Here is a 14,275-nt window from a genome sequence, read left to right on the forward strand (position 1 = left end):
TGTTTTGTTTTGTCTTTTGCGGGGGGGTGTTGTTGGTTTTGTTTAAGTTTTTTTTTGTAATCAAAATATTTACTCATTCCACAAGTTAAATGGTTTCTCATAAACAAGTTAGTGTCAAAAGAAAAGTGAGGATGAGGAGAGGGCAAACATTGGGTTTAAGTTTTCTCCTATTTTTTCCTTTTAAGCTTCAGCAAAATGGCAATTGTTTCATTTTGACCCACTTTCAAATCACGTTAGGAAATGAATGCAGAATGGGAAGGATAATCATGTGAACTTTAAAAATGCAGCAGGACAGGAGAGAACAGCAGCAATCCTGCGCTGACCATCTGCCCAGACTGGAGTGCTTTAGTTTATCCTACAACGTTCTTTGTGTCACCAATAACAAATTTCCAGTGATTGGAAGGGGATAAGGAAAAAGGAGCTCCCAGCACTCCTTTCCCCGTTGTCCTTGGATCCCTTTCAGGTGTCAGCAGTGTGCATCTCACAGTCACTGCAGCTGCATCAAGCACTTTGTTCTTGTGTAGAGCCCATCAGTGCAGATAAGTGCACGAGGGTGCTTGCTGTGGTCCCTGAGCTCTGGAGCCTGCCATTAGTGCCAAGGCTGAGTACAAAAGCCTCACCCAGAGGGAGGGCACATCACCTTCAGTTAGCAGCAGGGAGCTCAGCTGCAATACTCCCAAGGCCCACTGAGCTCACCCACATCTCTCCTGGCTTGTAGGAGGATGGACCTTTGGCTAGGATTTATCCAAGATTTTGCCAAGATGCTCTTCTCCACAGCAGGTCTGCTTTTGCAGGGAAGGCGTGCCAGCAGCTTCCTCTGGGTTTGGAAAAGGCAACTCTACAGTTACTCTCTTCCTGGAGAAGCACGTTGGTTTTACCTTAGGAAATTAGTGTTTCTGCATTGGCCTTGATGGATCTAGGCTGTGTGGTTTGTGTTTGGCTCAGAAGAGCTTAGTGGTGTTTCTTAATTACTGTCAAAACAGTTCACTGTCTGATAACTTCAAAATTCCCAGCTTTGGCCTTACAGCAGAAGCAGCAGTGCTTTTTCTTCTGTGAGTCCCTGATATTTTTCTGGCAGTTGTCAGGTGAAGGGAAGAGTGATCTTGGTCTTGCATCTCCTGAGATCTTCCTCCCTGTTATCCTCAGCCAGTGCCTGGGAAAGATGCAATGTGAGCAGGTTATCTATGAAAAAGAATGGGTTTTTGAATGATTGATAGGTGGGAATATTCCAGTCTCTGCCTGTCTGCTTTTCTCACTGTGAGATTGAGGCATCACCTCTGTTTTCTGTCCTTATTTCCATTTGGTGATAGGAAACAGGCTGGCTGAGCAGCTGCAGAAAGAGTAGCAATCCCAAGAGACATGGGATGCTGATCCAGCTCCCCAGTGTTCAGAGTGCTGATGCTGGGAGTGCCCAGGCTCAGGTGAGCATGGCAGTGATCCTCTTGGAGTGGCTCTTTCCTGCCTGCCTGGGACCTTGTAGCCCCAGGGTATGAATTACTACCAAAATTTAATGCTGTGTCAGCCAGGTCAATAAAGAAATAGCACTCTCTGTTCATAACTGGAGGGAGATACAGCTCTTGGCTTCCTGAGAGCTGCCTAGTTTGTGCACAACTCCATATCCAAAGCCTCCCTCTTCCTGGTGCCTGACCACCAGGTGACAAGCAGAGGTACAAAATCCCTGTCCCCAGCCATCTGCAGAGGGAGGAATTACCCAGGGACCAGCCCTGGCACTGCTCCCTGAAGCTTGTGGAAGTACTACTGCTTCTAGTTGTCCTGCCTGTCCCCTGCATGTCCAGTCATATTTATTAAACCTCTGCAGCAGATTGGGATTGGGAATCAAAGGGATAAAGCACAGTTTGGGGTCTGTGAATGGTTGCAGAAACCTGGGGCAGGGAGGTGGGAGCAGAGTGATAATGTGCTAAGGCAGTGCAGGTGCTGGATCAGCAGAGAGTGAGCCAGCCCCTTGCTGCCCTCCCACCAGCAGGCTCCTGCAGGGATGTGCAATTCAAACAGCAGAGACCTTCAGGGGGGAAATTTCTTCTGACTTTTGGCACCTCCTCTTGCCCTTCTTTGGATGTGTTGCATTATGCCAAACTTATTCATAGATGCCTAATCCTCTGCAGCCAACCAGCTCGGTGTCGAGGACTTCCTTCCAGGAGCCAGATATGTCAGTACCATTATACATGTGGGTCTTGAGTGACTTGTGCAAGGCCAGGCAGCAAGCTTGTGGCTGAGCAGGTGTTGAAAACCAGCTCTCCCAAGCTTTGAGTTGGCAGCCTTTCCACCAGGAAATCCTTCGTTTAACTTTCCACCGCAGCAGATGGGGTTGCATCAATGTAGGAGGGAAGTCTCCGTGCGCTCGTGCATTTCTTCCCATCCTTCTTCACCTCCCCACACTTCTCCCTGAAGGCATCTTCTCCCAAGGTGAAGAAATACTGCTTGGTGTCCAGAGGAGAGCAGAAAGGGAGCTGGATTGCCTCTGGCACCACGCACTGAAGAAAAGAATGGAATAGTTTTGGGCAAGGTTCAGGGCAGGTCATGCGAGTTTGCAAACAGCTTCTGCAGGGCTCCATCACCAGCTCTTATCCATGAGAGCCTGTCAGGTGTAGCAGCAGGTTTCTCTGCCACCCGTCACATCTCTCTCCTTCAAAGCAGGAACAAACTGCCCTGGAACAGGCTGACCTTCGGCATAATTATTTCTGCTTTTTTTTCCCCCAAGTCAGGGGCACCCGAGTGAAAGCTGAGGAAGGCTAAAGCAACCTCAGCTTTTTGTCAGCTTTCCTTGCAACAGTGACAGGGCTGTTGTTCTGCTCTTGGCATTTAGTGAGAAATCAGTGTTACCATGGGAGCAAACTCCCAAACAGGTGGCGATCACACACATATTAACCTGAACCAGTGCAGGAGGCACCACGTCCCCCTGCGGATCCGCCAAGAGTAGAGGAGATCTCATTACTCTTTGTTTGTGCTCAGAGTGTGGCTGTCCAGAGGATGGTGCCCAAATAGATAAGGCTCTAGGCACAGATGTCCGGTTTGATTATTCCTTTCCTTTTGCAGCAAACCATATGGTACTGTGGGCAGCACAGATATCTGGTAATCAGAATTCCTGGGCTCCCTCCCTGACTCCGCCATTCACTCATTTAATTTTCAGAGAGGTTTTCATGCATCAGCAAAACTTGCTGCCTTGAACCTCCCCACTCCCTTAAAACAAGAGCTCCCCCACATCACTGGAGGTGCTTTTAAATATAGTCACCATGTCTTGCTTTGCTATCACAAAATTAGGTGCACTTAATGCTGGCATACTACTTTGCCACCAACAGATAAAAGGCACTACAGACAGGTTGCTAATCAGTTTGATTAAGTAAAGCACCTAAAGTTTGCCACTGCTGCTGGATGATTGCAGGCTGATCCATCTATAACCCACAGGAGTAAGATGAATTAGGCATGATAAGGATTGTTTGGTTTCTGGTGCGTCAACCCGTGAGTGAAATGACTTGGTGTTTATATGCCAGGTCACAGAGAAAAGTTTCTTGCGATTGGAAGTGATTAGGCACACTGATTAATGCTTCCAGAGCTCTTTGATCCAGAGCTGCCAGTTGGAATGAGTCTTGCTGCAGAGACATCCCAACTGCCTGGTAATGAAAGTGCAGGGGGTAGAAAATTGACTGAAAAAATGTGGGTGAGGATGGGAGGGCTCTGCTGTAAGAGATGCTCTTTTTCCATTGGGCTCTAGGCTTGCATTTTTTGAACCATCCTCTTATTCCTGGAAGTCAAGGCAGTTTGTAACTCATACTGTGCTTGTTAGGTTTATTCATTTTAAAGAAAATATTCAGGAAGATTGCCAAGTCATCTCAACTTCCAGCACTGATAAGGACCTCAGGGTCTGCCAAGTCCAAGAAAAGCTTTAGAATACAGCACTTTCTGAGTAGTCTCAACTCTTGTAAAACTGTTGTTTCTCCCAGTGTGCAAGTGGCATCTCCTTGTAATGGATGTTCCTTCTTTCAGCCATAGGGATTTCCATTTTGAACCCTCAATTAGAATATTCCCCTTTTATCATAGGTTAAATATTTGAAATAATTTTCTATGACAGGACACAGGAAGATTCGCTTGAGTAAGAGGTAGATTCCGCACCATTTCTTACTATTCCCTCACCAGCACACCATTTGTCTTCACTATTTTGCCTCTCCTTCATGCTGTGGGTTCTATGGTTGAACCTTGAACCAGCTGGGGGACACGAACATGGCTGCATTTCCCACTACATTTTCTTCACAGCCAGGACTGCATTGTTTGTCATGCTCACTGTCACACCTGTCTATCCACACTTGGTCCTTCTGGAGTGATGTCCTCTTTTGTATGATTTGTGTATATCAGGATGGGATTTCCATAAAAATCAAGCACAACCTGTCAGCAGGTGGTGAATGGTCACTCAAAAGAGCTCTGGAAAATTAGGAAGAAGACTCTAAAATGTCTGGACGTACCACAGAGCTGAATTTCGGGTTTCCACACCCAAGGGCATTAAGCCATTCCCAAATCACTATCTGCTCTCTGTTTTAGGAGAGTCCCCAGATCCATAGCAACTTACCTCAAAAAGCTTCTCCTGCAAACCCAGGTGGTTCAGCAGCTACAGCTGCTTTTGTTCAGGGAAGGGAGGAGGCAGGAGCTGGGGCTGCCCCTCCTCAGCCTACCCAAGGACGTCCCTGCTGCTGGTGGCCAGCTTTGTGCTGGCACCTCCCTGAGCCCTGCCTGAGCATGGAGCATTATGGCCATCCCACATTTGTCTTTGCTTGTGTTTGTGTTGGAGACTCCTGATTTTACAAAATATGGGAAAATTTTCGAGATACTGGAAGTGTTCAGGAGTTGAGAAACCGGTGGATGAAAACTGGTGCCCACTGGGGGCGTAGGTCAGTGTAAAGAGGAAACTGTAATGCTGTTTTAACCAAACTTCAGTTTCTTTGAATGCATCTACTTTTCCCATGTTTTGCCAAGCACAAGAGCTTGCAGACACCAGCACTGACAATTTCTTCTTCGACATGGGAGGCCCATGTCCCATCTTCCACTTGAGTCAATCAGCTGCAGAGACACCTGGCCAGACACCTTCCCACCACCATTTCACATATCCAGAGATTATCTGTGCCTTCTCTGTACTCATAGGCTTGGGACCACAGCTGGTCCCCATACAAAGCCTCTGATCTGTGATAGCACATGAACTCACCCCAGGATAGGCTGGTGACTTTGAGATTTCTCTCCTCTACTCAGCTGTTTTCACAAAATGCTTCTTTCAGTTCTCTGACATGTTTGGTTCTTTCCAGCCAGTGTATTCAGCAGAGGGAGGATGGACAGACAGTGAATTCCTGGATATTTCTATGTAGGAGACTGGTATAAATATGAGTATGCATCAATTTCCTGCTTTTGTGAAGTTGTGCTTCATACCTGTTTTCAAACCGATGTTGTCTTCCTGTGCATGGTCTGAATCAGTTAATATCTAATTGCAGATAATTTTCATAAAAATAGGTGCCTACTCTGCCTATTTTCCAGTTTCCAGGTGGCTCCATGGTGGCTGCTTGGCTGCTGCCTGCCCTGCTGCTAATGTTCCTGTTTTCCTCCCCAGCCTGTGTGGCTGCCCTGGCATGCTGCTGGGACAGGGAGCAGTGACGCAGGGTCTCCTGGAAGCCTGTGGATGGGCCAAGTAAAACACAGCTGGGCACCATCCCAAGTACCTCAAAGGCTGCTGCACCGAGTGGGTTCCCATTGTCTCAGCCATCTCATTGTACTTAATAGCGACAGAGGTGTCTGCATCGCCTCGTTTGCAGAAGCTAGTGACTGGGGCCAGGAAAGGGAGGAGTTTGGGGTCAGACATGCCTCCAATTCCTTGGGGTAGGATCCTCTGCTTATCAGAAGCAATTTTGGAGAGGTATTTCAGGTGTGGCTTCCTGATGGAGACAATTTCACGCTGGTGGAAGCCATCCCAGAGGTGTGTGACAGCACTTGGTGGCCCCAGCACCTCCCCAGGTACATGGTCCTGGCACTGCTCCAGCTCATTGCCAGCCTACTTGCTCCTTGCTTGCCTGCCACATGCAAGACAAGAAAATGTTTGTGTGACTGATAAACCCAGTCCTCCTTATCATGTTATCTTGGTATGGATCCTAGCAGGGAGGCAGTGGGTGGGATGGTGAGTTTGAAGGTGGCTGGCCAAAAGGTTAGACAGCTCAATCATTTGCATTGTTATTGCCTCCACAGTTAACCCTTTGGCTGCTGGCTCTGGAGTAGGGCATCTGTGAGGCTCTGTTCATCTCTGGAGCTCATGGCTCAAGCCATGAGGTGTTTCTGCTAGGCAAGACCTTTGGTTGCAGCCAATTCTGCCTTTACTGGTAGCAATTGCCTTTTTTCCTCTTTCATGAGAGGTTGCTGCTCCCAGTGAGAGGCTGGGCCATGCATGCCTGACCATGCCCATGAGGTGAAGGGCAGGGCTCCTGCTTCAGGCTGGCATGACGTGGAGCATAAAACAAAACTGTAGCTGGGGAGGCATGGCCAGCAAGAAGCACGAGACTCACAGCCCCTCTGGGCAGGGTTAGACTGGGCAGACACCTGGCAGAGAGAATGTCTGCCAGGTGTCCAGGTTAGGGTGCAACCCAGGGCATTAAAAGTCTGGGTATGTGAGAACTGGAGGTGCTGTCTGAGTTAGTAAGAGATCTTAAAAGATCTTTGTATGTTGTATGTTGGACATCCATGGAAAGAAATTGCTGTTGGATCCTTACTGCTCTCTGCTCCAAATTGAAAAGCTCAGGACAATTTTCCCCCTGACATAAATGCATAGCAAAATATCCTATTGAGAAGATACAGGAAGGAATCACAGGAACAGAGACAAGATCAGGTTAGAAGGGGACATCCTGACACCATCTGATCCAACTTTATATTAAAAACAGGGCCTTAGATTAGGTTAGTTGAGGCCAAATCAATTTACATTTTTATTATTTCTAGTGAGAAAGATTCCACTCAGGGAACTGATACTAATGTTTTGTTGCTCTCACAGAAAAGATTTTTTTTGATATTCAGGTGGAACTTCCCTAGAACCTCCCTAGAAGTCAATTGTGCCCATTGCTTCTTCTCCTATCGTAATGCATCCTTGTGAGGAGATGTGTCTCCTCCAGAACTACCTTTTGGGTATTGGAAGGCAGTGATTTGATTTCCCCACATTAAGCCTTCCCTGCTGAAATCTGAGCAAGCACAATTCATTCAGTTGTAAAGTTCTCCACTTCCCTAATCTTCTTGGTCCCCTCTGGACCATCTCCAGGCTTTCAATGTCTCTTGAGCTGGGAAGAGAAAAACTGGGCAGTGTGCTCCAGATATGACCTAACAGGTGCTGAGCTGAGTAGAAAAATCACATCTCTTCATCTACCAGCAATAGTCTCACTAATTCAGCCCAGGATGCTGTTGGCTGTCATTGCTGCCAGGACACTTGGCTGGCTCATGTTCCTCTTGTTGTCTGCCAAGACACCCTGTGCCTTTTCAGCAGAGCAACTGTCCAGCCAGCCAGTGCCCAGCTGGTGCTCCTGCTTGGGATTATTCCATCACAGGTTCAGGACTTGACATTTATCTCTGCTGAACCTCATGTTAAACTTCATTCTTGTTGGCCAGATCTCAACAGCCCATTGAGGTCTCTATATGGTGACTTTTTCTTCCAGCACTGCTACCTCTTCACCCAGCTTAGGCTCATCCTCAAATTTGGTGACAGTGCATTCAAGCCTACCTTCCAGACCACTTAAATAGCTGAATTGCATTGACTCCAGAAGAAATTAATTTGTGCCCAGCTGCCAGCACAACTTTGAACCTTTTAACTTTTGAGCCTCTGACAGTTTAGTCAGTTCCTCTGCTATTTTGTGTTTCATCTGCCCAGACCATATCTCACTGACTTGTCAAAAAGGATTTTGAGGGAGGCTGTGTCAAACACTGTGTAAATCAAGTTGATGATGATATCCACTATTTTTCTTTCATCCACTGGGCACGTTTTTTGCTCAAGCCAGATTGACCCTTCAGTTTGACTTTTCACAGTCAGGTTCTTGAAATGTGTTTGCATGGAAACAGCTTTTGTAAGGACCTGTTCCATAGTTCTCTCAGGGACTGAAACAAGGCTGACTGGTCTGCAGTTTCCTGGATCTTCCTTCTGACCCTTTCTGTAGGTAGGCATAGTCTCCAGACTGGAAGATAGCTCTCCACAAACCTGTTTACTCTTTTGTTTTTCACTTCCCCTGCATGGGGAAGTACTGTGTTTGACACCAGACAAATGGCTTTAAGTCCTATGGATGTTAGCATGCACAGAACAGAAGATCCTTGTGTGTGTTGATAACCAGTGCAAATTAGTTAAACATAACAAAATCTGGGCTGGAAAGGACAATACTTCATGGTGACATTGGTCATCACCTAAATTCTGATGTTGATGACCATCTTGTTGATGGTGCTCTTGGGTGAAATAATCCTATCTGCACGTCCAGGTGAACTGAAGTGCAGTTCTATGTAGCTTGAGCTATCTTTAATATTACTCTTGCAAGTTTAATTTAGTAGTGGTTGGTCTTTGGTCTTACATGCATTCAGCAGTCAGGATTTTGGCCTCTCTGCTGGAAGCCAGGTCTCTCCAAGGGGTGAGATTGTTTCTAGGGACTGTTGTGATGTTGCATGCAGCTGTCTGGTGCATGATGATGGGTCCTTAGATGGAGTTGTCACCTTGTGAGATGTAGCTCAAGTTCTTTTAGGTGAAAGGTATGTGTAAAGTTTGCACAGACCAGAGCAATAAATAGTTTTGGACTTACATTGATATCAGTAATTATATACATCAATATATACATTGTTTAGTCAATGCAGTTACTTGGCATGATTACCCCAATGTACAGCAATACATACTCTCAGACTTACACACTTCTTTCATGTTCCAAAACAAGATATACATCTTTAGCTCAGACCTTCCAGTTTTGAAATGTTAGGAGTTATCCAATGACACCATAGTAGTTATGTTGGAACACGAGTTTACATTTTAATAATCACCACATTAAATAGGAAATACCTTCTCTCTACTGCCAAAGGATGGGTTTTTCTGCTCCAGCTCAACAAGTGCCCAAGTTCTTCATATATCAGTTGTTGGTGGCTCACAGTCTGGCTTCTGAGAGGAGCAAGAGGAGGATAGCAAGGGCTGAATAGGAGGGTGTCAAAAGACCAGGGAGGTTCATGTGAGCCCTCTGAATGGGACTGTCCTCCTAGGCAGGGATTTGTTAACTTCAGCTGCACATGGGTGTCCTTCTGCACCAATGGATTCAAATTTTAAGGTGTAATTGTATTTACAATTGTAATTGTAAGGCAGTTGACATGACATTGCTTAGCACTGTTGTTAATATTCACAGAGCAGGTAACTATGTGTCTTCCCTTTAGGAGAGTGGAAACTCAGCATCCATCCAGGCTCTGTTAATGCCGATAATGCCGAGTTATTTCAAGATGCTTAGATGGAAAATGTTCTTTTATTCCTAATTTTTCTGTTCTCTCTTTTTTTTTTTTTTTTTTTTTTTTTTTTTTTTTTTCTTCTTACTAGAATTACCTGCTTCTGGTCTGTCTGGAAAGGGTCAATAGAAAACAAGATTCCCTTGGAATGTTGAAACATGCCATTGCAACACCCATGGTCAGTATTATGTGTGTATGCATTAATAGTCAGCTGAGTCTAAATAAACATGCAGAATTCCTCGTTTTGGCCCAGCAAGAAGTGGCAGCTGTTCGCACTGGTGTTTCCCTCGTGCTGTGGGCTACCTGCTGCCTTTGCAGAGGTGGAACAGTTTGGGGTGCCATTTGCTCCAAGCCCTTTGCCACACCCTCCCACAAGCTCTCCCTCCCTCTGTCTGGCTGCTTGCAGGTTTTCAATGAAAGGCCCTGTTCACACATGTGGCAACTCAAATTATCTCCAAATAAACCAGTATGTGTGGGGAGCAATTCATGAGTGCTTCCAGCACGGTGATAAATGGCAGGCAGGGCCAGTGCATACAAGGTGGCCCCTCAGGCATGTGTCTCAATCAAATTGTGCAAAGATTCTGTAGAAGGGTGGGGAAACATGACCTTAAAATGAGACCTGTGTCTTCTGGAGCTTTAGAGACCAGATTGTAAGTGACAGACATGCAGTATTTGATCTGTCACCTCTTGTCTAATATTTTATTTCCAGAACTTGACACATACTTCAGGTTTTACCCCCTATTCTTCCCCATGTGACTACCAGTCTGCTTCCTGAAAAAACAACAGTCACCATAGTGCTTTAAAGACACCTTAAACGACCGTGTGTGATAAATGATAACAATAAATTTGAAAAGTTTATTTTCCAGCTGTTTTCCAGCTCTTGCTGACAAAATTCTTGAAGTGCAGTATTTCTTTCAAGAATTTCTTGACCTTTGCCTTAGCAGACACTATTCTTCTGTGATGACCAAGAGAGAGAGGAAAAGTCTGCAAATGAAAGAGCTGTAGGAGGTTGTGGCCAGGTTTATCCCAGCAGGTTAAATAGGGACAAGGCATAACCCTGGGCACTGGTGTATACCTGTCAATTCTGTGAGCTGCTAGCACAGCTCCAGCCCCAGCTAGAGCTTCTCCAGACAGTGTCTGGGCACCATCTGTGGATGCACACTGGCCAGAGGCCATCACCAGTAGTAATTAGGCAGCAGGCACCTTGTTCTGGGGATGTAAAAGGGCTTGGCTGTCTGGATATGAGCTTCTGGGCAATCAGTTCCAGTGCCAAGGGATGGAAACAACTTGTCTTATTTACATGTATGGACAAGATGAAGGTTTTGGAATACAGGAGTGGTGAGGTAGAAAGATGTGAATTTTGCAATTTCTATTATACTTTCAAGTGCTTTCAGATACTGTCTCTCTGGAAAATCTCATGCTTGCTGAATTTCTGTTATTGCTCTCACATGGCAAGAAAGGGAAGAAACCCTTGGACTTCAGATAGTAGACATAAAATAATGTGTAAGAAATGTGAAATGACTAGGGAGGAGTTTTTTGTGGTCTACTGACAAGCTATAGGAGATTCCTAGATTGCTGATGATACAATTAAAATGTGTATCTTCCTAGTTGTGAGAAGAGGAAGAAGGTACAGAAGGAAAGACAGCTCAGAAATATGGGAATATTAAACACAAATGGTATGCAGCCTGATGTGCAGTGCCTTGCTTGTCACAAAACAGTGTCTATGCTATGTCTGTACACATCTGTACTAGTGTCTGTTTTATTATTAGGAATAATAAAAGGCATCCACCATAGTCAAACTAGTCATGCTTGTTGTTGAAAAAATGACTATTTTTCTGGTTTTAAAATTCCAGCTGAAATGGATCTAAATCAATGCTGTAAAGCTCATCCTTCATGAAACAGCAGTCCTGGAATCCAGCACAGATGAATTATAGATGAAATGTATTTTTGCCCATTATGTCAATGCACTGCTTGTACTGGGGAGCCCAAAATTTAACACAATGCTCCAGATGCAAGCTCAAGTGTCAGATAAATGGGAATTAAAACTGCTTTCAACTTACACAGCTGTCTCACCATGGGAGGTAGCCTGGTTGGTCAGCCAAGAGATCAACAGCACTCTGCTTGTCTACACTGATGTGATGGGTTATCTCCAGAGGAGCTGGCATGTCTTTGGCTAGGGCACTAAGCTTAGAAAGGTGCCTGCCTTGAAAAGTAGAAGGTGGACCTTGGTCCTGCCTGTTTGTACCACGTTGGGGCATCTCTGTGTCCTGTTAAAATGGGGTCCCATGAGCATAAGATGCATGGTCTAAATAAAGAATGAGGCAACAGGGATTATTTTGGTATCTCAGAAGGCTTAGTGTATAGGATGGTCCTTTCTCTGTCCTGAATGCTCTTTGAACCTATTTCTGTGTTCACTCAGTCTTTTGTATCTCCTGCTTTTTCATAAAACTAGACTTGAAGGGACATGAAACCAGGCTGAGGGGCCGTGCTATAGCAGAACTGCTCTGGTTAGTGGAGCTGCCTCAGTGTTTGCTGCATGTTTGCAGCATGGTAAGGTGAAGAGCCATGTGAATAAATGAGTAGCCCTGAAGTGCTGAAAATGAACACTGTGTGATGAATTGAGGGGCTTGGGGGTGGAAATGCCCCCTCTCCTTGCCTGGCATCCTCTCACCCCCATCCTTTACTGTGCTCACCAAGGCGGGTGAAAGATCGTTACAGGGAGCTCTTGTCGTGTTCCCAAGGGCTGAAATCAGTTGGCAAAGTCTGCACTGAGCAACCTGAGAGCCTCTCCTCTCAGGCTGGGAGGTCTGAGCCCTGCCAAAAGCTTCTGGCCCCCTCTCCCAGCCTGATGCTTTGACAGAATATCGTTGGCTCCATGACACTGCGGGTCTGTTGACTTGTGTTTGTGTGTTTGTGCTGGGATGTATGCACAACTCAAAAGCAGGTCTGAGGTTAAGTAAAGCCCCTTGCTTGGTGGGGAACCTTGATCAACATGTCACAGAACGTGACAACTTCCATAATGGTTTTTAAAAAATGTGTACAGGGTTAGCTGCCAGCTTCCAGGGAGGGTTATGTGTAACCACTTGAAATATTCAACTTCTGCCATCTTCTCCACAGCAGTTTTGAAGACTTTGTTGGATTTCTCTGTGCCAGGCAGTAACTATACTATATATCAGACATCTTTGAGTTGTGTGTGGCTTACTGAAGGGTTTTTCATGTCAAAGACTTAATATACGCTTTAGCGTTTTGGGTTTTTTCCTAGTGTTCTAACTGAAAAAGAATTGGTTTGGGGTTTTTTATTTCTTTCTCTATTTATGTCTCTCTTTATGGGCAGATATTTAATACTTTTGAAAATGTACTCCTTTTATCATGTCTTAATTCAGGCATCTAAAATCATGGCCCACTTTGAATTTAGGCCAAACAGTCCTGCCATGACATGACACAGTTTTCTCTTGGTTGGGCACACAACTTAACTCAGCACAGATGAGTGTGGAGGTGAGGGTGATAAAAAGATACCTAGGCTGCAAGGATATAACAAAGTTTTGTCTATGTACATTAGTTGTAGCACACTCTTATGTCTCTCCAAGACAGGGCATGTGGATTGTGCTCTTTATGAAAGGCCTATATAAGCATTAAATGCTGGAAATAAAAAGATGACTGAGAATAATTTTGCAGTCATTATGGACTTTTATTTCAAGAGTGGTGTGACTGCTGGGATCAGTGATAATGACCAGAGCAGGCCTACCTTTCACATACACTAATAAACATGTTGAGGTATTGACATGGAAAGAGGAATACTTAGGATGCACGAGAAAGATTTTATTAGGTAGCAGAAACCCAGAATGATACCATGACCTGCCTACTGCCTTCTAAGGTCACAGTCACCTCTTCTGCCAATACTGGAGTAATTTGCCACCAATCTCATTTGCTACATACTTTTCAGTAATATTCTTCTGCTGCACACCTTGAAAGAGTTTAGTGTTAAACTGGTTCTCCCATCCCCACTGGACCTCTGTGCAAATGAGAAATGAGAATCAGGTAAAAGGCTTATGAAAACAACTATTTTTGGCTTAGCCCTGATAGGACAACAACTCCGTTGTTCTGCTCTGATATTGTCAGTGTGACTCATCTTTAGAGGACTTTCTGGCCCATTTTCTTTAAAAATGAGCTCTATCCAGAGAACTGACTGGGACTTTCTAAAACTGGAAACAAGGAAAATGAACAGTTTGTCTGTTTGTTGAATGTTGGTTAACCCTTTCTATACCACCTGACCTCAAAAGGTGCTATATGTGCTATCTAATGCAGGAAGGTGCTTTCAACCAGAAACATGCTTTTATGACTCTTTCTTTCCCTTCTGGTGGATGGGGACTATGGAAAGATGAGGTTTTAATGCTGTCATGCAGACTTAATTCGGGTATCCTCAGTGATGGCTGCTTCAGCATGGGAGTAATGGTCAAGTCAAGACTGGATGATGCCGCTCTGAATCTCATCTGGCCTCTGGTGGTACCGTGCAAGCCTTGGGTTTCAGAGGATTTTCCTGGTCTTTGAGATTCCCAAAGCATGGGCTGAGCTTTGAGTGTGCCACCACTGACAGAAAACAATGGAGAGCAAGGGTTAGGGGGAACTCAGTCTTACCATCCTCCCAGCAAGGATATCTCCCTTCCTTTTCACTTGTGTGTTTTCCCTGAAGATACAAACTCAGGCTGCAGTTGGATAAGTGCTTACTTAGTGTAGCACTGAATAATCTCTCTTTCAAGGGCTTTAATTTACGTTGAATTAGGACTTTGGAAAGGTA

Source organism: Catharus ustulatus, chromosome 1 (assembly GCF_009819885.2).
Source record: "Catharus ustulatus isolate bCatUst1 chromosome 1, bCatUst1.pri.v2, whole genome shotgun sequence".
Classification (NCBI taxonomy): Eukaryota; Metazoa; Chordata; class Aves; order Passeriformes; family Turdidae; genus Catharus; species Catharus ustulatus.